The sequence below is a fragment of the Alexandromys fortis genome, unplaced genomic scaffold (genome assembly GCF_014885135.2).
Source record: "Alexandromys fortis isolate MF-2015 unplaced genomic scaffold, M_Fortis_MF-2015_v1.1 scaffold_137, whole genome shotgun sequence".
Taxonomy (NCBI): Eukaryota; Metazoa; Chordata; class Mammalia; order Rodentia; family Cricetidae; genus Alexandromys; species Alexandromys fortis.
Window position 1 is genome coordinate 2,922,365 of NW_026068009.1, and position 21,390 is coordinate 2,943,754.

At 46.7% G+C, this 21,390-nt stretch overlaps 1 protein-coding gene across 3 annotated transcripts in view; it reads left to right on the forward strand.

Moving 5' to 3' along the window:
* The first annotated feature begins 10,322 nt into the window (after positions 1–10,322).
* Mfap3l (microfibril associated protein 3 like) overlaps positions 10,323–21,390 on the forward strand; it is a 44,556-nt gene continuing 33,488 nt past the window's right edge. The window contains exon 1 of one of the 3 annotated variants that reach the window (XM_050161822.1): positions 10,323–10,494. The gene's annotated coding sequence lies outside the window, so the exon portion shown is untranslated. The remainder of the gene's footprint in view (positions 10,495–21,390) is intronic. The other 2 variants (XM_050161823.1, XM_050161825.1) reach the window with 2 other exon arrangements.

The following is a 21,390-nucleotide window of genomic DNA, read 5'->3' on the forward strand; positions in this document are numbered from 1 at the left end:
GATCTGGGGAGTAACTCCTGCTCTTCCAGGAACCAGGGCAGTTCCTCCATCCCCGTTCTCCTTCGTTTACTCAGAACGTTATGGAAGGAAAACAAATGACACAGTCAAGGAAAATAAACAGCTGAAGAGGAAATTCAGCTAGGGACTGACAGAGAAAACCAGCCAGAGACTGTTAAACCCCAGTCACCGCTGGTACGGAGGTGAACACAGACAAAAGGCCAACCACGCCGAGTGGTCAGACAGGTACAGAGCAGAGCAGAAGACGGTGGCTTTCCCTATAGGTGTCTATTTGGATACTGTTCTGTAAAACTGACACCTTAGAGCTATCTTTGGTTCTCCAGATGTTCTGGTGTTCTCTGGACGGAGGTCCAACAACTGATGAATTACATGTGATCCGGCTAGGAGACAACAGACAGTCGGACTCACAGTGAACTCACTCCTGATTATGTCTTCCACAGGCAATGAACAATAGTGGACTTTTAATGTAATTAAATGTGAAACTCATGTAACAGCTGAAGAGTCTTGACGATGGCCGGTCCTTTTTCAGTAATGAGAATTACAGGCCAAAGTGCAGCCGTGACATTATGAATCACTGCAATCCATCACATCAAGAGAGACTTACAGAGTCCCCCACCCCCACCCCACCCCGGTCCTTCACTCTGATTTCCACCTGACAGTGCCAACCCCTGTCATCGTGCTCATTGGTGATTCTTAGTGGCATCTTTTACCCTACATTCTATGCACGTGAGAGGTAAGTTGTGATTTCTGTGCAGTTAAAGAAAATGACTTCATAGTTCATTCATTAAATATGATCACAATGTTCCCTGAGTTTTGGAAGTGGTTAAATTTAAAGTGCCTTTAAAATGAAAGCAATTAGGAAGGCTCATTAAAATTAACAACAGAGGCTGGTGATGTATAAGTCAGCGGCCAGCACTTGCCTAGCGTCAGGTCCGGGGGTCAATCCAGACACTGTAAAAACAGTACACCAAAATAACAGAAATGCTAACCTACTACAATAAGAAGCTATGAATTACGGTATTGAAAGAAAAACCTACTAAATATTCCTTGGCTGGGTTAGCTGTTCTTTGTGTATCTGTTTGTACATGAAGTTAATAAGTACCGTAGTATTTTAGCTGGGGTCCAGGCCGAGGAGAAACATGTGAATAACACACCTGAGACTCTGCCAACCATGAGCAAAAACAAAGCCAGTAACGCAGAGGTGGGGAGACTACAGTCTGAAAAGCATCTCAGATCCACCATGTGAGCAGAGGCTCTCTGCCTCTAAGATAACCCTCCACAAGTGGCGTAACACAAAAAACACAGCTCTCATCTCAAAGGGCAAAAGAGATTGTTTACCCTGTGACCAAATAAGAATGACCACGGCCCAAGAACTTAGATTTAGGTTGTCCTGAAATACTGTTTTCTAACATTGTAACAGCAAAGCTCTTATGGTAACAGGACAAAGAAAGTCATAAGCCAAGACACTTTTCAAATCCATTGGTGGAAACATGCAGGCGTGTTATAACAAAGGAGGGAAGCCTTTGATTGCTACAGGCTTCAGATGCTATCTGCTCGTATTATTAGCTTTTGGGTTGGTGTCTCTTCATACATTCCAAAATAATTTACCTAATATTCACAAGGATGTTACACCATACACAGAGATAAGAGATAGGTAAGGAATGACCGTCTCGGGGGCTAAGATAGCTCAAGATAATTTGTCTGTGATATTTTCTAATCCCCAGAATCATTGGCCTTCTAATCAGTCAACCAGACTTGCAGAATGGTTAATATGGGCACAGCTTTTTCCTAGGAACTTCAGTCAACAAGTCCAAACAAATTTCCATTTCAATGCAATTTACTGGAATCCACGTTGTGCCAGAAACTGTGTGAGATTAAATCAAAAAGAGGCCTATGGAGAAACTGAATTTGATATCTGTCTGGAAAATCACTGTGGGCCTCAGCCCAATAATTGCAGTTATAACACAATCCCCACATGATCCCTAGATTTTTTTTAAAAAATCTGCTATTCATAAGCAGACACGTCAGACAATCAATGAAGCCAACCAGTCTTCTCTCCTACAAGTAGGAGAGAAATTGGGTCCCATCCTGAAAGTTGGACTCTGTGTTCTGCTGTACGAAGGAACAGTCATCTCTATGTGCTGATAAACTCCATTTCCAGTGTTAGGTCAAGTTAGAAGAATGACATTATCCAAAGTAAATCAAGTGTCAAATCCTCTTTCCCATTCTGACAACCAATGGATGCCCTGGGCCTCGGCGCTCCCCAATGGAGGTTGTACAGTAAAATCCAGGCATGGGCTGGCTGCCTTCCAGCTCTGTCCATCTCTCAGCTAGCAGGAGATATCCACTTACTCACCTCGTGTTCTTCAAGTCCAGCAAACGAGAGCTAGCTCTCTCCAGCTCTGTGCACATATCCCATACTTACCTCAGCAAGCCCCTGGGATTCCCAAAGGCTTACACTCCGGGCTTCTTCTCTCTCTACCATAGCTCGACTTTTTTAGCTTTTGCCCCATGGGACTGCTTCCACACTAAGAATGTGGTGTCATGTCTATTCTCAAAAGATTGAAATATAGAATTCCCTTTCCATTCCTCTTGTTTTTAACAAACAACTACAACAAAGAGGAAGACATGAAAATACAAACACACACACACACACAAAGAAAAGGATGGTGTGAACTACCATGTTTGCTTTTGGATTTCTTCCTAAGTAGGCACAAAGTCATAGTTGCTTCTGCAGAGGTCTCCACAAAGAGGCCAGAGCTCTGGGCATGAAGGCCCCTCTTTTCTGAGTAGTATTCTGGCGTGAATGGTGTGACCGCCCTGTCAAGTCTGACAACAAAGAATTCACCTAGCGGGCCACTCTCGTGGACAACCTACTGTCTCGGTTGCATCTTTTGTTTGATTATGTGAGTAACCCGACTTCAATTTCCACTTCCCTATATAGGAATGTTTGCCTTTCCCTCCTTCCAGAGAACATTACAAGCCAGAAAGACAAAACTCCCAAATGTAGACAAGACTTTTCCAGAATTCAAGCGTGAAGCACCTGCAAAGTCAAAATCTTTCCCAACGGGTCCCATTAAGAACTCAACCATCTCCCTAGTGGCTTCTAGCCATCCCATGTAACACATCCACAGTTTTCAGAAAACTTGTCCTAGACTGGAGGCGGAATCCTGAGTGCATACTTTTTTCTGCCAATAATTTTCACCCCAAGTGAATGAAGCCATGATAAGATGGATGAGAAGTACTCAGTTACCATGCCCATTACTGTCAGAGGTTGGCAAACTTTCCAGGAGGGAAAGACTTAGTAGAGTGTGGAAGGAGGTCCAGAAGGGTGTGGCTTCCGCTGGGCCCTCGGCCTCCTATGAGTTTCAGGCATTGGCATTTGATATCTGGATTTTTCCAGCTGGATAACTGGTTAGACCACACACATGCTCAAATGCCTCCAAGGGACCAACCTCGATGCACAGGCTCAACCCACTAAGAGGAAGAGCATATTTTCCTAATACTGACACAGACTTTTCAAGTGACTCTGTTAGCCTCAGCTACCAGGACTGCAGAGAGAAGCCTTCGCTTCCTTTTCCTCTCTGCACACACACCCCCACTGTCCCAAGCGTGCTGTTCCTACCTCACAGGAACAGAGAAAAGCCTGCTGTGAAATTACAGCTTCTCACTGGTCTCTTCCAGGAAGAGTGTCCAGTCACAACATCTACTGCCCTAGTGAGTCTCCAAAGGAGGAGGCAGAATTTAAGAAAGCTGGTGTTGGAGAATGGCATCTGCCCTTCATCAGCCACCAAGCGGAATCCCCGTCTGGTTTAACTAGGACAAAAACAGGCTAGCTCGTTATGTAGGCCGATCTTCTCCATTCTCCAGCCTTCTCTGTTATAGTGAGGGCTGTTGAATGATTACAGACATGCATAACACCTTTTAAAAATAAACAGATAGTCTGCTCATCCATAGGAACCTACTAGAGAAACCGCAAATAGAAGCTACTTAAAGTTTTATACGAATAGCTTTTTATTTTGTTTTTCTTTTATTTTGTTTTTTTGTTTTTTTTTTCCCTGTTTTTCTTTTTACATTTTTTATGTTTAAGGAAAACAAGTTTATTTGCTATGCTGCAAGGCAATAAAAACCACATGCCTGTTACTTTTTTCCTTTTATACACGAGTGAGAACCACCACTCTCCCTCTTCTCCATCTGCCTGGTCCTCGCCCGAACAGAAAGGGTGGCCTCCAAACCCTTAAATCCTCACTCCCCTGCTTTCTTCTACTCTTCCTCAATCTGGCTCTCCCCAGAATCTGTGCCAGCCCCTCTTTACAGCCCTCCCCTCTCTCACTCCCAGGATAAATTGCCCTCAGCCCCCCCCCCCCCCGTGCCACCCCGCCCTTAGTGGGTGTGGATGGCCCTACTCACGCCTACGTTCCCTTCTCTCTCAGTGCTGAAAAACATCTAGGTTCCTTTACCACAGACCTCACCACCTTCATCAAACAATTCCAATACCTAACCTAGCCCACAACTTCACCTTCTATGATCTCTATATGATCCTTTCTTGTAACCTCTTCCTGCGGATCGCAGATGTGTCTGGGAGAAAGTCTGGGAACATGCAGATCAGATACACCAAGCATGTCAAACCCACCCCTCCAGATCTGCGAAAGTCCCCGACATAGATTCTAACCAGAACTGCAATAATAGATAGTAATTGTCCAGCCAGAGACCACTTCATCGCTTGTCTCCTCTCTGGTTGAGGAGATTGGCCGCTAAACCAATTAACTTTGAAAAATCCTAGAAGTATTTCAGGACAATCTGAAAATCCCTCTCAGTTCCTCAACTCTTTACATGACCCTGCTCCCACATACAAACCTGGACCCAGGGACTTCACATGGCCACTGATGACCTACTTTTTTGCCCAGTCCTCCCCAGAAGGGCTGAGGTTCTAGCCCTGGCATCAAGGTCTTTCATAATGGTCATGAGTGCAACCAAAAACACAGGTACCAGCTCTTGGCTAAGGCCTTTCAAAAGACTCCTCATGCTGGAGCACTTCAAAGAAAGGGGGTGTCAGGTCAGAAGGAGCCTTGCTTCAAGTGTGGCAAGAAAGGTCACTATGCCATTGCCTGCCCAAATCCTCGCAGTCCTACCTGAATGTGCCCTAAATGTCACCAGGAGGGGCACAGGGCATCAGACTTCCCCTAGGGCACAACTTCCTCAGAGTCATTCAACCTCCTGGCACCTCCCTTGGACCTACTGGACCTGGAAGCCAAGGACTGATGAGGCACAGGCCCTGCTATAGACTTGACCAAATACACACAATACGCACCAATTATTCTTCAGAAGCCTAGGGCCTGCCTCATTTCTGAATCTAACGAAGTCACTCTGGGATCCTCCGTCACAATCACAATCTCTCTCTCTCTCTCTCTCTCTCTCTCTCTCTCTCTCTCTCTCTCTCTCTCTCTCCCCCCCCCCCATTCCTCTCACATACAAGAAGATCCCCTAGCTACTTCTGCCTACAACTTTTATACCGATGGCAGCTCGTTCCTGTCAGATAGCCACCATATTGCAGGATACACAATGGTCTCCGATGACGCCATTGTTTAGGTAGTCCCCTTACCCTGACACAGGCAGAATAAATAGTCCTCATCAGAGCCTTACAAACGGCTGACAGTACATCATTGAGAGTGTATCTACCAGTGTATACAGACTCCAAATGTCTCCGTGCCTTGCTAACACACTCGGCTACCTGGAAGGAACCAGGATTGCTAAACACGAAGGCAACCCAATTACTAACTTTTCATACATCCATAACCTCCTCAAGGCCTCTCTTTAACCCACTCAGACTGGCTTGATGTGCAAAGCACATCACATTAACCCCTCCATAATCAGTAGAGGCAGTCATTGTACCAACATGCAGCACGTCAAGCTGGCCTCCATCCCTACGACTTACCCCCCCCCCTTCCCTCCAGATTATCTTACTACATGACCAGGGTAAAACATCCCGAACCACCCATCAACACAGGACTTTATTTGCTACTTACATCAAATACTTCACGCTAACTCTAGATCCCTTCTGTCCTTTCTCCAAACCTACCTGATTCACATCCCAGCAGCTAAGACCGTCTACAAAACCGAACCCACACCTACCATGCATGTCAGCAAACTAAAGCAAAAACACCGCTTTCAATATTCGCCGCCACCTTTCCCACTTGCCAGGCCTGGGAACTGCTTCCTCGCTATGCCTGGCAGACTGACTTTACCCATATGCCCTCTGTAAAATGCTTCAAGTATCTTTTAGTCTGTGTTGATACAGTCTCTCACTGATAAGGACGATCCAACCACAAACAAAAAGGCATCAGCCTTCACCCCTTCTCTGTTCTCTAACAGTATCTTGCTTTGGACTGCCTGCTTCCCTCTGGTCAGATAACCGTGGAGAATCCACCCTCCAGCCACCCAGGGCTTAGCCGAAGCCCCAGATACCCTGGCATGCTCATATTCCCATCATCTACAGTCCTCTGGCAAAGGAGAATCACCGATAGAGTCCTAAAGGAAAGCTAACAGAACTCACTCTGGACCCATTAAATTCCTCCCTCGATCTTTACTCTGCCTTCCTTCTACACTGCTCCATCGGCCCAGCAACCTTTCTCCCTTTGAGTTAATGTTCAGAAGACCCTTTCTATCCCCAGGACTACCTCCCTCACCTCCCCCATCCCTAATGAACTCCTGCACACCGCCCCCCCCCCCATAGGCCATCCAATCGCTCATCTGGACACACTCTGAAAGGATTCTTCCCAAGCCTTCATAAATTCTCCAACTTGTCCCACACAGCTGGGAGGTCAGGGTCTCCTAGCAACTCCCAAGCAACCAACCCCGCCCCTCCAGCCCAAGTGGCAAGGGCCCTATACCGAGTTACTCACACTCCAACTGCGGTCAGATTCCGGGAATATCCACATTAGGTCCATCCAGGGTTCAGAGGGGAGCATACTGCAGTATTCGGCTTGCTTCCTTGCACAACCCAGGACCACCTTCGATGGGTTAGCACTGCCTACAGTGGACTAGGCACATTCCCACATCAAGAAAATACCCCCCAGATAACCTCCAAGTCAATCTGATGGTGGCAGTTCTTCAGCTGAGGGTAGCTCTTTCCCAGGTGACTCTAGTCTGTAACAAAAACTAACCACCAGCTCAGTCATCAACCCCAGGTGATTCTGAAGCAGGTGACTGCCCCCACCTCAGGGTTTAGTTCTAGGTATCATTGGACAATGAAAATTGAGAGAAGTATTAAAATCATATTAATTCCCAAGTGGTTAGTTTGCTTTTCTGGGACACCAAGCCTTAAACAGGAAGAAAAACAAAACTGTTCTAGGGGGTAGAGTAACGACCTTCAGACAATTAGAAGGTTGTAACTACACTGCCAAAAGAAAGCAGGGTAATGGCAAACCATGAGATTTGTGGGTTAATTAGTAGTGCTGTGCTATTTCATGCCAATGGAATAAGTACACCAGATGGCTCACAAAACACTCCTGACTTCGGCTGGCGAAGAAAATGCACTGGGTGTAAAGAGGTCAAACCTGAGACCTCGCCTAGATTACTCAGATTGCATTGGGTGAGACTTTGTTCTGGCATGTTACTTGCAATCTGTGTAAACACTTCAAGAACTTTTTAAGAAATAAATGTTCGATTTTATATTAATCCATATGTCTATCTTTCATCTCCCAGGTAAACTTCTGTTGTTACTGAAAACAAAGGTGGTTGAGCAAAGGTGCAGCCCTTGCTATCACGTTCCCTACAGTGGAGGTGAAGACAATTAAAGAAAAAAAAATTCAAGGTCAGATGTTGTGGTAGTTTGGAAGTAAAGGAGCCCCATTGGCTCATAGGGAGTGACACCATTAGGAGATGAGGCCTTGTTGGAGTAAGTGTGGCCTTATGGGAGGAAGTGCGTCACTGGGGGTGGGCTTTGAGGTCTCAGAAGCTCAAGCTAGGACAAATGGCTCACACTCTCTTCCTGTTGTCTTCAGATCCAAATTTAGAACTCTCGGCTACTTCTCCAGGACCATGTCTGCCTGCACGCTGCCATGCTTCCTGCCATGATGGTAATGGACTAAACCTCTGAACTGTAAGCCAGCCCCAAGTACATGTTTTCCTTTATAAGAGTAGCAACAGAAACCCTAACTAAGATGGATATCCACGTGGAGACAAGATGCAAGGCCCAAACAAAGTATCCAAGAGGAAGTCATTGCAGAAAGACCAGAGTGTGCCCAGCCTTAACTCACTCTTGAATGCTTGATATTTGACAGGTAAATCGGGCTATTTCCTGGGATCTTAACAAACCTCACTGGACTACTCATCTTTTTAAACTCAGTGAGAGGCATTTCCCCTACTCTCTCCCTCTCTTCCCCTCCTTCTCCCTTCCCCTTCCCCCTCTCCCTCCACTTCCTCCTTTCTCTGTCTTGCTTTCTTCTCCTCCCTCTCCCACCTCCCTGAGTTTATTCATCTCAAATCCATTCTTTCCCCCCTGTATCCTTTAGTAATTCACTTCAGTCTTCCTCCCCGACCACTCACAAGCTCTATGCGCCAAGTATTTCCAAGATAGAACAGGAGTATCCTGCAGGTTCTGTGGCATTAAAACAGAGTGGGAAGCAAAAGGAATAGAGCCGAAGTGAATACAAAGATACTTTACAAGAATGTACTACGACTTAACTGAACAATGGCAGACAGATTCCTGCTATCAGAGAGAATGCTTATTGAATAACTTGTAAAGATGTGGGGTTTTTTTTTTTTTTTTTTTTTGAAAGAGGCAGAAAGGTTCTTTCAGCTAAGGTGTGCTGTTGTTCGAGATGCTATGGAAACTAACGTTAAAGTATGATTTCTGTTCTCAAGCTTTTAGGGAAAGGACTGGATTTTGATGCGCTTAGGAACCACAGCCCACGCATCCATCAGCCCGCAAAGCCCTCAGCACCCGGTGTTCTGTCCACCTGTCCATGCTATTGCTCTCTATAAATCCATCTCCCTCGGGGCTAATGAGCCCTGGTATCGTGATGCTCCTCAACCTCGGGCAGCCAGATGCCAGAGGCAGCCACGTGTGGCAGTCTGGCACTGTCCGGAGCATGCTCAGTCGGGTCCGGAGCCACTTCTGCAGGTCCGAGCTCGGAGCTTGGGGGTCACAGGCAATGTTTTGCCTCTGGGTTTGCCAGTCACAGAGAAGGAGGCGGTTTGGGAGCGCTTAAACAGTCTCCTGCCTTTTTGACAGCTGTCCCTGACTCAGAGTGAAACACACCACACACCGGGTCTGACAGCTGAAGCCACTTAGGAGTGTTAATTTGCGTAATCCACCTTTCCGTGTTTTCTCAGCAACCGATGACCAACGGGGTGGGAGGGGATGTGGGGGGTGGAATCAGAATTATTAAAAAAAAAAAGCTGGTGTGGGGCGTGGCCAGATGGGGGGGCAGCAAAGAAAAGCCCAAGAGGAACCTGGTCACTGCCCTAGAAACTGACAAGCTCTCTAAAAGAAATGGGGTGTGGGAGAGTTTTGTGGGGGGAAGGGATCCACTAACACTGCAGGATTGTGCATAGAAAATAATACTGCAGGGTTATGCATAGAAAACTTATGTAGGTGTTAAAAACATTTTTAGAGTACTTATTTTCCCCCACCAAAACAGCAACTTAACTCCTCGTTAGTGAGAACATCGAAACTGCAAATAAACTTGAGGGGCAGTTTTATAAATTCCTTCCCCCTCGCCCCTGGAACTCCACCGCCCAGAAGCCGCCCGCAAACATCCCGCTGTGTCTTAGCCACCACTCCCCACCCCGTCGCTTCCAGGCGTCCGCTGTGCTTTAGGGGGAGCGGCCTCAGGGAAGTTCCCCCCCCCCGACACTACAGCTGGCGACTGGGTAGGTTAATTGGAGGGTGGGCTGGTTGTTGGTGGCCTCCAGGACGGCGTTCGAAGACGCCCGCTCCTGCGTGTGCTCGGACGCCACTGCGACGCGCCGCTCAGGAAAGTTGCCGTGACAGCGGCTGCAGCGCCCTGCCCCCGACAATTACCAGTCACGCCGCCGCGGCACCGCACCGTCTGGTGGAAGAGCTCGGGAAAGTCACCTCGGCACGCACGAGCGCGGCTGGTGGCCGCGCGGTCCCGCCCAGAGGCGGAGCTCGCCGAGCGCGGCGCTTCCCCGCAGACTGCGGGTCCCGCCCCTGGTGGGTGGAGCCCACCGCCCGCAGCGACCCGCCTCCGCCCTCGGCAGCCGCGAAAACCCGGTTCAGCAGCGCGCACCCCGCCTCGGCGTCGCCGGGAGCCGCACTGGGCATGCTCGGCTCTTGCCGGCTCCGGCGCCCGTAGGTGGAAAGCTCCGACTCCCGGCGGCGGGGCTCGCAGCCCGCATCCAGAAGCGGCGCGGGCGGAGGAGGTTGGTACGCGCTGGGTGCTGCAGACCTATCCGGGTAGCCATGGCGAGCGGCGCACGGCGACCACCGGGGTGGCGCAGCGGTGTCAGGTCAGTGAGGGCACCGGGCGGGCGAGCCTGGGCGGTGAAGTACGGTAGGAAGGAGCCCCGCGCCGGGTTGGTGGTCAGCGGTCACCCGAGCCACGCAACTTTCGGACGCCTGGGCTGGCGGAGGCTACGCCTGGAGGTGCCCTGCGGTCCCAGCTCGCGTCTGGTGGCAGGTTGCTGGAAATACGTGCAGGGCGGGGGCTGGTGGGTTGGGGACAGCCGAGTTCCAGGCTGGTGCCACAACCTTCTGAGGGCCAGGAGCGAGCTGTCTACAGCGCACTGACCCAGAGCCTCACGGATCTCCCGGGAGGAGGAGGACGCCTTCGCCGAGCTTTGGATCGTTCGCGTCACGGTGCCTCAGTTTCCCCAGACAGAGAAGGGGGGGTGTACTGGCCTTTGCCCAGAAGGCGGCGTGGGGAGCCCCCGAGGGCGCCACGTCCTGATGCTGCAGGAGTCTGGGAAGCAGCGGGTGCTTAGAGCCGCCTCCTCGTCACTGGAGCTCTTGGAGTTTGTCGCATTTGACACCATAGCAAGTTGACACGGACTTGCCTCGTGGCCGGGAATGGGGAAACGTGCTTCTTTGGCTAAGAAGAGTAAACGTAGAGTCAATTCATTTTAAACTTGAGCGTCGCTTGTCTCCCTCTCTAAAGTGGCCTGGGGTTGCAAATTCCCAGGTTTATAAGCAAACTAGAAAAAAAAAGAAAAGAAAACGTTTTGCAGGTGCTTTTAGCTGCTCACACTGCAGAAAATATTATGGTTCCGTTGTGATTGTTTTGAACGACACTTGTTCAAAGTTTGGTTTTATTTTACTCTGGCTTTATGTTAAAAACTTGGAAACAGCCCTGCAGAAACGCAGTGGTTTTTAAGTTTTCTCACTTCTTTTCTAGATGAAACACTTTTTTTTTTTAAGTTGCTACTATACTCAGCATAGTGAAATGTTCACGATGAAATATGCAAGAGGGGGAAAGGAATTCTTTTCAGGAGAGACTAAATTAGAGCAAGGTAGCTTGCAGACATTGGGCTAATACACAAAATGCCATCTGTACTCCCTCTGCAACTTTACTGTTTACCCCTACAGCTACCTATACACACGTATTAAAATATTTACAAGTTTGAGGAACCCAGCGCATGGATGGTTTATACTTCCTGGTTGTGTACAATGCATCACGGGTTTGAAATCTGCCACGATTGCCTCATGTGGCTACACCTCTTGCCGTGAAGATGGACATAGGTAGACTGTCTCCTTAGCCTTGCTTTCCTGGATCATAGCAGGGGGCTGAGCCTCTGCTTACCTTATATGACTCTGGAGTTTCATATAGATTAATGGGCCGCCAGGTGGTTCTAAAATTACCAAGTATTTTCAGTGCTGGGAAGGAAACACAGTGAAATGTAACCAAAGGCTCGTTTATCCCAGGGCCCTGAACTTCACAAGCTGGGTTCTCACAACCTTAACTTTAACAAAACGGAAGGAATTAGGTTGCAAAGTGTTTTATTATTACTAATGATGAAGAACAACAAAGGGGGCTTTGTATTCAAGACACATAAACAGGATAATCTCCCCTTCCTGCTTAGCCTCAGGTCCTTGACACTCAGGTTCAGCACATCTAGGTTTTAGAAGTGCTTGTGTTTCTGTGCCCGATATTTTGCTAGTGACACTAGATATACGTAACAGACCGTTTGCTTTAGATCTCCCCACATTCATGTGACCTTAATTTATCCACCCCCCCCCCCACACACACACACTTTGGCTTACAGTTAAGATGTCTAAAGCTATTTAAGCAATACAGCTACTGCTTAGTTTGTACTTTCAATAGCTTTTTTCAAGAACTTTTGAACACTTAAATACCAGGTGACTCCTGTTGTGACCAAATGGCTTTCAATCTCTAACCAATCCAGCTGGCTTTGCTAGGCGAGCGTGTCTGTATTAATGCAGGAAACTTGTGGATAGTAGCGCTTGCCTAACCTAGAATCTATCCTAGCACTTGGGGTACAAGTTGTCTTTTCTAGCCAAATCGGGACCTGGAGAACACTTATACAGTTTCCATTGCCAATCACGTTATAGTTAAAGTCAGCCTCAGTATTAAGGTGCCAAGGTTGGTTTTGAATTTGCTGTGGTCCCTCCCTGGAATGGTTAAAAGAATAGGGGCTGGTTGATTGGTTATGTGCTCATAACTAATTAAAGACTGACAAAGTCATTCAGCAGTTAGGCTCCAAACAGAGGCTCTGTAATGGATTGGTCTTGCCCCTGCCTCCCCACCTGAGGTCTCTTCCTGCATTAAAATAGCACATTAAGTTCTCTTTCCCACAAACTTTTACGGTTAGGCTTCCGAAGCTGCAAGGATGAGTAAGACATCATGACTCACCGTCTAGTTGGAATGATATTCCTGAAGACAAATCACTTAGAGTACAAAATACATGTTGTGTGTGGGCCTGAGGAGGCAGGGGAAACTGACCTCCTTGGGTCTGGAGGAGGAAGTGGTGACTTTGCATAGCTTCTCAGGGGATACTGAGAGTGGGTTCAGAGCCTTTGAAGCAGAGAAATGGGTTCTCTATCCAGAAGGAACTTACTATGGTGGGCAGGAAAAATGCCTCCATGCCTGACTATGAAGTGACTTTCTGGATGATGGAGAAGGAGCCTTTAGAAGGGAAGACAATGCCGTACCTGTCCACATGGGCCCCGTGTCATCACAGGGCTTGCCCAGGCTAAGGAGGAACGCAGTGGAGTCTTGAGAAAGATCCCTTTGGCTGCTGCAGGCTTTGAAGATGAAAGGCCTCACAAGAGAGTGTGGGCAGCTGCAAAAGCAAGGATCCAGGTTCTTCCTTTGCCAGAGCCTTAAATTTAGTCCATTAAGGAACAGTGTGCTGATTGGCGTCATTGTCAGTATACACAACCTAAGAGGGAAGAGCAAGTTAAAGAGCTGCCCAGATCAGATTGGCCTGTGGACATGTCTGTGGGGCACTGTCCTTTTATTATTATTATTATTATTACTATTATTATTATTATTATTATTATTATATGTTTTGTTATTATGAAAGCCTTGCAAATAACAAATCAAACACCCAAGTTAGCCATAAGTCCACAAAATACATTCTATACCCAAAGTGTAAAATGTATTGGGAAGCTTCACACCTTCTGTTCCAAAAGCCAATTCTAACTCTATAGAAAGGATAGACTTTAGCCTGGTTAAATTGGACATTGTTTTTAATACTACTTGATAGGAGGGCCCAGTCCACTGCGGGAGGCACTATTCCCCAGTCAGGAGGGCCTGAGCTGTTTGAAAAGCCAGCTGAGCATGAGTCAGAGTGTAAGCCAGCCATAAAGCCAATAAACAGGATTCCCCAGGGTTTCTGCTTCAAGCTTCTGATTGAGTTCCTGCCCTGCGCTATGATAGTTTATGGCCTGGAAGTCAGAGCCAAATAAACCCTTTCCTCCCCATGGTGCTTTTGGTCAGAATATTTTACCACAGAAAAGGGTACTAGAACATGTGGTGAATCTCCAAACCCAGAACAATAAGATAATGAGTGTTGTGTGGAGTTGCTGAAACTGGTAATCTGTCATAGAAGCCATATAAAGCTCACGCCTCTACACACGAGGAAGATCTGGTGTGATGAGGGTGCAGGCAGAGCCATGGCAGGGGACATAAAGTGTTCTCTTCATAGTGCTGACCTAAACTACATACAAGGGGTTTGGGTTCTAACCCATTGTAGGTAAACGGGGAAATAAGCTGAGGATTTAAAATAACAGGTAGGAAATGGATAGTTTGTTGGCTGGTCTTAACTACCAACTTGACTCAATCTTGAGTAACCTCAGCCGAGTCCTGATGAGGAATGATCTAGATCACAGTGCTCTCTGATGATGTCTGTGAAGAGTCGTCTAGAAGGTTAGTTGGTGGAAGAAGACACAGCCCAGTGTGGGTGGCACCATTCCTTAGGTAGGGGGCTCTGAACAGTATAAGAAAGAAGAAAGCTAGCTGAGAGCAAGCCTTAACCTCCCTTTGCTCCGGGCTCTGGGTGTTACTTGAGTCCCTTGCCTTGCGGTCCCTGAAATGATAGATTGTAACTTGATACAGTAAGCTAAATAAACCCTTTCCCCTTCTCTGCTACTTTTTGTCTGGGTAGCTGTTACAGCAACAGAAATGAAACTCAAACAGAAATGTTTCTGCCAGGTTTATTTTCCTTAAAAAGCCCAGTGTAACTATATCAGTTACCTTTCCTTGCTCTGATGAAACACCATGACCAAAAGTGACTTACAGAAGAAAGAGTTCCTTTCAGCTTCTGGTTCCAGAGTGAGGGTCCCTGATGGCAGAGGAGGTATAGCAGCTGGCTGCTGTAACAGGAAGCTCACACGCTGCATCTTTATCCCTGCACAGGAAACAAAGAGTGAACTGTGAAGGGGGCAGGGTTACAACTTCTCAAAGCCTTTCCCACTGGTATGCATCCTCCCCGGACAACAGATCCAGCTTGAAACCATGTGTCCAAGTGTCTGCCCCTATGTCTCAGGCCACCACAGTAGCTAAACCAAATTTCACAGGCCCATTTGATGAAGTTGGAATCTATCTGAGGTCGTCAGTGCCCATTCGTGATCTCTGAAAATAACATCATTCCTGTGTGTATTTGTGCAATCAGGAGTTTTAAAAGCTTTTATTCACAATTCATTATAGCAGGCTATAGAAATGACAGCAGATAAACCAAGTCCCTTATTAATTATAGCTCAGAGATGGCTCCCGTGTTAATTACACTTCTCGTGGCTCAAAACCAAACATCTGACAAAAGCAACTAGTGAGAGCTTGTTTCTTTTGGCTCCTAGTTTGAGAAGGTATAGTCCCTAAGGCACAGGCGGCAGGATCAGGAGGCTGCATGCTCCCATCTCAGTCAGGTAGGAAGCACATTGCCCAGAAGCAGGGCCTGGCTGTAGCCCCCATTCCTGTCTTCTCTCTGTACAAGTCATTCACTTCTACCAGCTAGATTTCTTAAAGGTCCCAGAACTGTCCAGAACAGTATCACCAGCTCTGGACCAAGTATTTAAACAGATAAACCTGTGGGGGGATGTCTCATACTCAAGGCACAACCCCTGATTCACCTAGTATATCCCCTCCCCCCCCCCCAGCCTCCCCTTCTACCCTCTGCCATCATCCCCATGCTTCCAATTTACTCAGGAGATCTTGTCTTTTTCTACTTCTCACTTAGATTAGATCCATGTATGTCTCTCTTAGGGTCCTCCTTGTTGTCTTGGTTCTCTGGGATTGTGAACTGTAGGCTTGTTTTTCTTTGCTTTATGTCTAAAAACCAGTTATGAGTGAGTACATATTATATTTGTCTTTTTGGGTCTGGGTTACCTCACTCAATATGTTTTCTAGATCCTTACATTTGCCTAAAAATTTCAAGATGGCATTTTCCTCTGTTTAATTTTTTTTTCTCCATTGTGTAAATGTACCACATTTTCCTTTCTAGGTTCTGGCTATGACAAACAATGCTGCTATGAACATAGTTGAGCACATGTCCTTGTGGTACGATTGAGCATCCTTTGGATATATATTCAAAAGTGGTATTACCATGTCTTGAGGAAGGCTGTTTCCTAATTTTCTGAAAAATTGCTATACTGATATCCAAAGGAGCTGTACCAGCTTGCACTCCCACCAACAATGCAGGAGTGTTCCCTTTACCCCACATCCGCTCCAGCATAAGTTGTCATCGGTGATTTTGATCTTACACCATTTTTACAGGTGTAAGATAGAATCTCAGAGTTGTTTTGATTTGCATTTCTCTGATGGCTAAGATTGTTGAGCATTTCCTTGGGTGTCTTTCAGCCATTTTAGATTTGTCTGTTGAGCGTTCTCTGTTTAGGTCTGTACCCGCATTGTTTTATTGGATTATTTGTTCCTTTGATGACCAATTTCTTGAGTTCTTTGTATATTTTGGAGATCAGCCCTCTGTCTGATGTGGGGTTGGTGAAGATCTTTTCCCAATCTGTAGGCTGCAGTTTTGTCTTGTTGACTGTGTCCTTGGCTTTACAGAAGCTTCTCAGTTTCAGGAGGTTCCATTTATTAATCGTTTCTCTCAGTGTCTGCGCTACTGGGGTTATATTTAGGATGTTCGGCCTAGTATATTCTGATTTTATGGTGGCATTTTTGGACTCAGCCTCATTGTTAAAGTAGGGCCATCTGTACTTCATTTTTTCTCGCTGCCTTCATAGCGACAGTCATTATTCTGCCATCTCTGTACCATGCTCTGAGCAGGGAGTTGTGAAAACACGAATTTGGGGATCATTCGACTGAGAAATGATGGGATTTTTGCATGGGCTGGCAACTGCTTCCAATGGGCTTGTGCTGACTCATGCAGGGCTAGCCTAGTCAGTCAGCCATGTTTGCCGTGGGCTTCCTGTTTGTAGGACGATGAGGACAGCTGCTACGATGAGATCACAGAACGTCATGTTTAAATATAAGAAATCCAGCTGTTCTTGTCAAATGTATCCAGTATCTTTTCTGGACAAGGCCTCGATTCTTGCCCCATAAAAACCTGCAGTCTGGTTGAGTCGGTATCTCTCTGTGCCTAGAAAATCTGAACTGGAGAAAGCGACTGTATTATTAGAAGAATGACTCAGAACTGCAAACAAACTGTATTTCAGGAAAAAAATTGAGGAAAAAAAACTGTTATCAGACAGTGTAGAAGGGATGCCTTGGGCTATCAAAATCTATTATTGAAAACAACAGCAGTAGGACTTTATTAGAATTTGTCCGAATAAAAAGAACTGTATGTATGTATATTGTATAGGTTCCATTTATATGACTTAATATGGTTGTTGTATTGTTCTTACCCAAGTGTCCTTTTACAAAACTACAGTAATTATTCTTTTCTATGGTGGGATCCTAGCTCAGAATAAACTTGCCAATCAAAAGAAAAAGCAACCGGGGAGAGATTCTACAAAGAAAAGAAAGTGGTGTTTATTATGGAGTTTGGGGTGAAGTTGGTGAGACACTAGTGTCTGGGGTCATCCAGCCATGATTTATTTCCTAGATAAGTAGGGTCTTTTCCGGGTGGATGGAGGAAGGAAGATGGCCTTGAAGGTAACGGAGGTGTGAGAACTACAAAAGTCCATGAGGGCTCAGGTGTGAGAGGTCAGAGGGGGGAGACAGTAAAGTGGGAACATTGTAAAAAGCCGCGTAGCGAAGTGGGGGCGTGATGAAAAGCCGTGTTTGCTCTAGTCAAGAGTCAGATTCACTATGTACAAAATAATACTTTGTTTGTTTTGGTTTTTGTTTGCTTGCTTGCAATACTAGGGATTCGAACCCCGGCCCAAGTGTGCATGCACCAGGCAGACGCTCTAAGAACTAAACTGTACCCTCAGCCCCTGAAATATGTTTTAAATCAGATCTTTTAGAGTCAGCTCTTTACGGGCAACAAGGCACGTGGGACGGATTACAACAACAAGTCAAAGGCTCATGCATGGGACTAGAAACAAATCAAGAAGGAAGGAGCCTGTTAGGGAGGTGCCTGTTGGAGGTGATGATCACCAGGGCAGAAATGGGGTGGTGGCCAGATGCCCAGGAGTGAGGCTTGCTAGGACTCAGTGACTGATCTTTACATCTGGGCAGGAAATAAAGGGAGGCGTTTCAAACAACTCCCATGCAATTCATCGGATTGTCTGTGTCAGGCATTGCCTATATACACGTGGAGGCACACCTGCTTGGTGCAACACTCTTGGGCTCTATTCCAGGACAGGGCTTGGCAGCTCCCGAGAGACTGGTTCCCATCGTGTGTGTTTAGAACAGGACGGGGAGGTAATGCCTATCCCCAAGACCACGTATATGAGTCTACTTAACCATCGCAGGGCGCAGATGGTAATAGAGATATAAACAAAAGAAGTTTATTCCCTAGCACTTCGCCACTTCCAGACGAGTTTATCTGGGGCCTGTGGATGGGGCTGAGAGAATCTTAGTGTGGGTGCTCTAATTCAGCATCGAGAGGGCAACTTTAGGGGGTGGGCTGTTACACTAGACTCTGTGATCAGTGAAACGAGGAACCCTTCCTGGACAGATACTTAGTGTGCTCCTAGCCCTGTCCTTCCATTGAGGACTGGAGATTGTTGATGGCGAGAGGAGGAGCAATGGGGAAGGCTTTGTTTCTTTTTTTTTTTTTTTTTTTAAATATTTATTTATTTTGTATACAATATTCTGCCTGTATGACTGAAGGCCAGAAGAGGGCGCCAGACCTCTTTACAGATGGTTGTGAGCCACCATGTGGTTGCTGGGAATTGAACTCAGGACCTTTGGAAGAGCAGGCAATGCTCTTAACCACTGAGCCACCTCTCCAGCCCCCCAAGGCTTTGTTTCTTGAAGAAATAAATGGGTTGGAGCAACAGGCTCCAGAACTATCCGTTGATGGGGCTCACACAGTTCACACAGGGTCAGAATGGGATGGCTAAACTTCAGAAGGTTCTCCTGGGTTCATTAAAGGGGTATCTCTCCCAGACATATGAGAACACACACACAAACACACGCACACACACACACACCTGTCCCTGCTGCACCTGCTTGAAACCAGCATGGACATTAGTTGTGGCTGGCTGATACCTTCTTTCCCAAAGGTCCAGTTCCTATGCAAGGAAGAAGGTAGATAGTTACCATGGGGAGGGATGCGCACACAGCCACCATGTGGAAAGAGCACACAGAATTCATCTTCTTTTGTCCTTAGCTCCCGGCTTTACCTATGGCATGTTTATAGGGTGACTGTGGGCAGTTTCAACTTCTAGAAACCGTTCAGTGCTCCTGCCTGTTGGCCACTGTGCCTCATCTCATGTTGTACATGTCTGTGCTGTTACAAATGCAAGCACTGGGATGGCCAATCCTGCCAAGGCCAGGGTGGTTCTTGCCCTCGCTCTGCCTGGCTTCCTGCCACTTCTGCTAGTAGCCCAATTTGGAAAGAAGGCCTGTGGCTGCTCTTCTCTGTTGATTTCTGTCTCTGTGTCTCTGTCATCCCTCTCTCTGTCCCTCCCTCCCCTCCCATCCCTGAGTGTTGTGTTAAGTTTTCTTTCTTTTTAACTCTTAACTTCAAGCTTCGGACAATCCTAGATGACTTCATCTCTGAGCGGAGCTGCCATTAGACTTCTCTAAAGTGGCCAGTTTGTCTCTAGTTCAGTATCTTGAGACTCATTTTCAGAAAGCATTGGCCTTATGCCCATCTTTTGCCTTCGTGGGGGCTCAGCATTTTTCCATGGATGTTCGTCCACCAAGCTACTTTAGACTTCTGGGTTTTTCTTGCCTTTGACAGGCATCTCATCCCTACTTCTAGGCTGTGGGCAGTCCCCTCCCTTTCTTTCACGAGAGTCTCAGGTTTTGCTTCCTAAGGAATGGACCACCAATCCCAAAGTCTTCCTTATCATTTCTCTCGAAGCTCTAGCGACCCTTTTATTAAACTGAATCTTTGGAGTGTACCCCAACATCCCAGAGTTCTCGGGGTGGCACTCATAAGACGCAGTAGACGAGCTTTGTGTAAACATACCACCACACGGGCTTAGATTCATTGCCATGACAACTTACTGCTGCCCTCACTTTTTCACAGTGAAGCCAGCATTCCTGCCGAGGAAACTGTGCTTTTGTGCTGCCTCCTTTATTCATTCTCCAGGTCCTGGTCCTGCCCACGGACTATTCTGTGACCTTTCCAGTTTGCCACCCCCCCCCATATATTTCTATGTCATGTATCGCTCTATGTGCTAAGCACCTCTTAGGTAAAGACCAGGTCCTGAACCGTTCCTGCTCCCTAGAGCAATTGGTATTCAACCGACACTACTAGCTTTATAAACACGTTGTTCAGTTAGCTGATGGGCTCAGCTCTTTGTTGCTTTTATCACTTAACTGTAGACCTCACTGCCTGGATGAGAAATCACTGCGAACACGTTCTAGGCCTTTAGGTCCTTTGCTCATCACGGCAGGGAGAAACTCTGTATGGAAACCGGGGAGTTCCTATTTCCAACTGCTTGTCTTAAAGTTACAGATGACTGTGAGCTGCCATTTGGGTGCTGAGAATCTAAGCCCCGTGCTCTGGAAGAGTAGCCACTGCTCTTAACCACTCACCGGGCTATCTCAACTAGCTATGAACTGATTGTGTTTGTTTCTACCAATTTGATGACTGTCACACTGGAAGGCATGCAGGCTTGGTGGGGAAATGATCTTAATCTTGTATAATTAAGCCAACTAGAAACCGGTTCAGATCTAGCCCAAGTTCTGAAAAGTGTTATTTGTTTGCCCCAAATCTTTGCAATAATGATTATTTAAAAATGTATTCCATATATTAAAATTAAATGAAAACTTGTTTTGCATTTGGATAGCTCACCTAAGCTTTACAGCCAGACAGCAGTAAAAAGAGCTTGCAGGTTGCAAGAGCCATGGGTTGGGGACCTGAGGGAGTGAGTACAGTAAGAGGCTCCCTGGGTGCAGACTTGCAGTGTGACATTGCTTCTTTCAGGGTCACATGGGCAGGATCACACAGGCCTGCCCCATCGCAGAGTACATGGTGTGTGTGTGGGGGGGGGGCGGCGGTTCTAATGTCTGAGCGTGAGTATCTTAGAAGCCATAAATGTTAAGTGATTATAAGAAAACTGGGAATCAGCCTACCTCAGGACCCAGCAATACCACTCTTGGGCATATACATACACAAAGGATGCTCAATCATATTACAAGGACATTTGTTCAGTTATGTTCATAGCAGCATTATTTGTAATAGCTAGAATCTGGAAACAACCTAGATATCCCTCAACTGACGAATGGATAAAGAAAATGTGGTACATTTGCACAATGGAGTACTACTCAGCAGTAAAAAGACAATGACATCTTAAAATTTGCATGCAAATGGATAGAACTAGAAAAAAAAAAAACATCCTGAGTGAGGTATCCCAGACCCAGA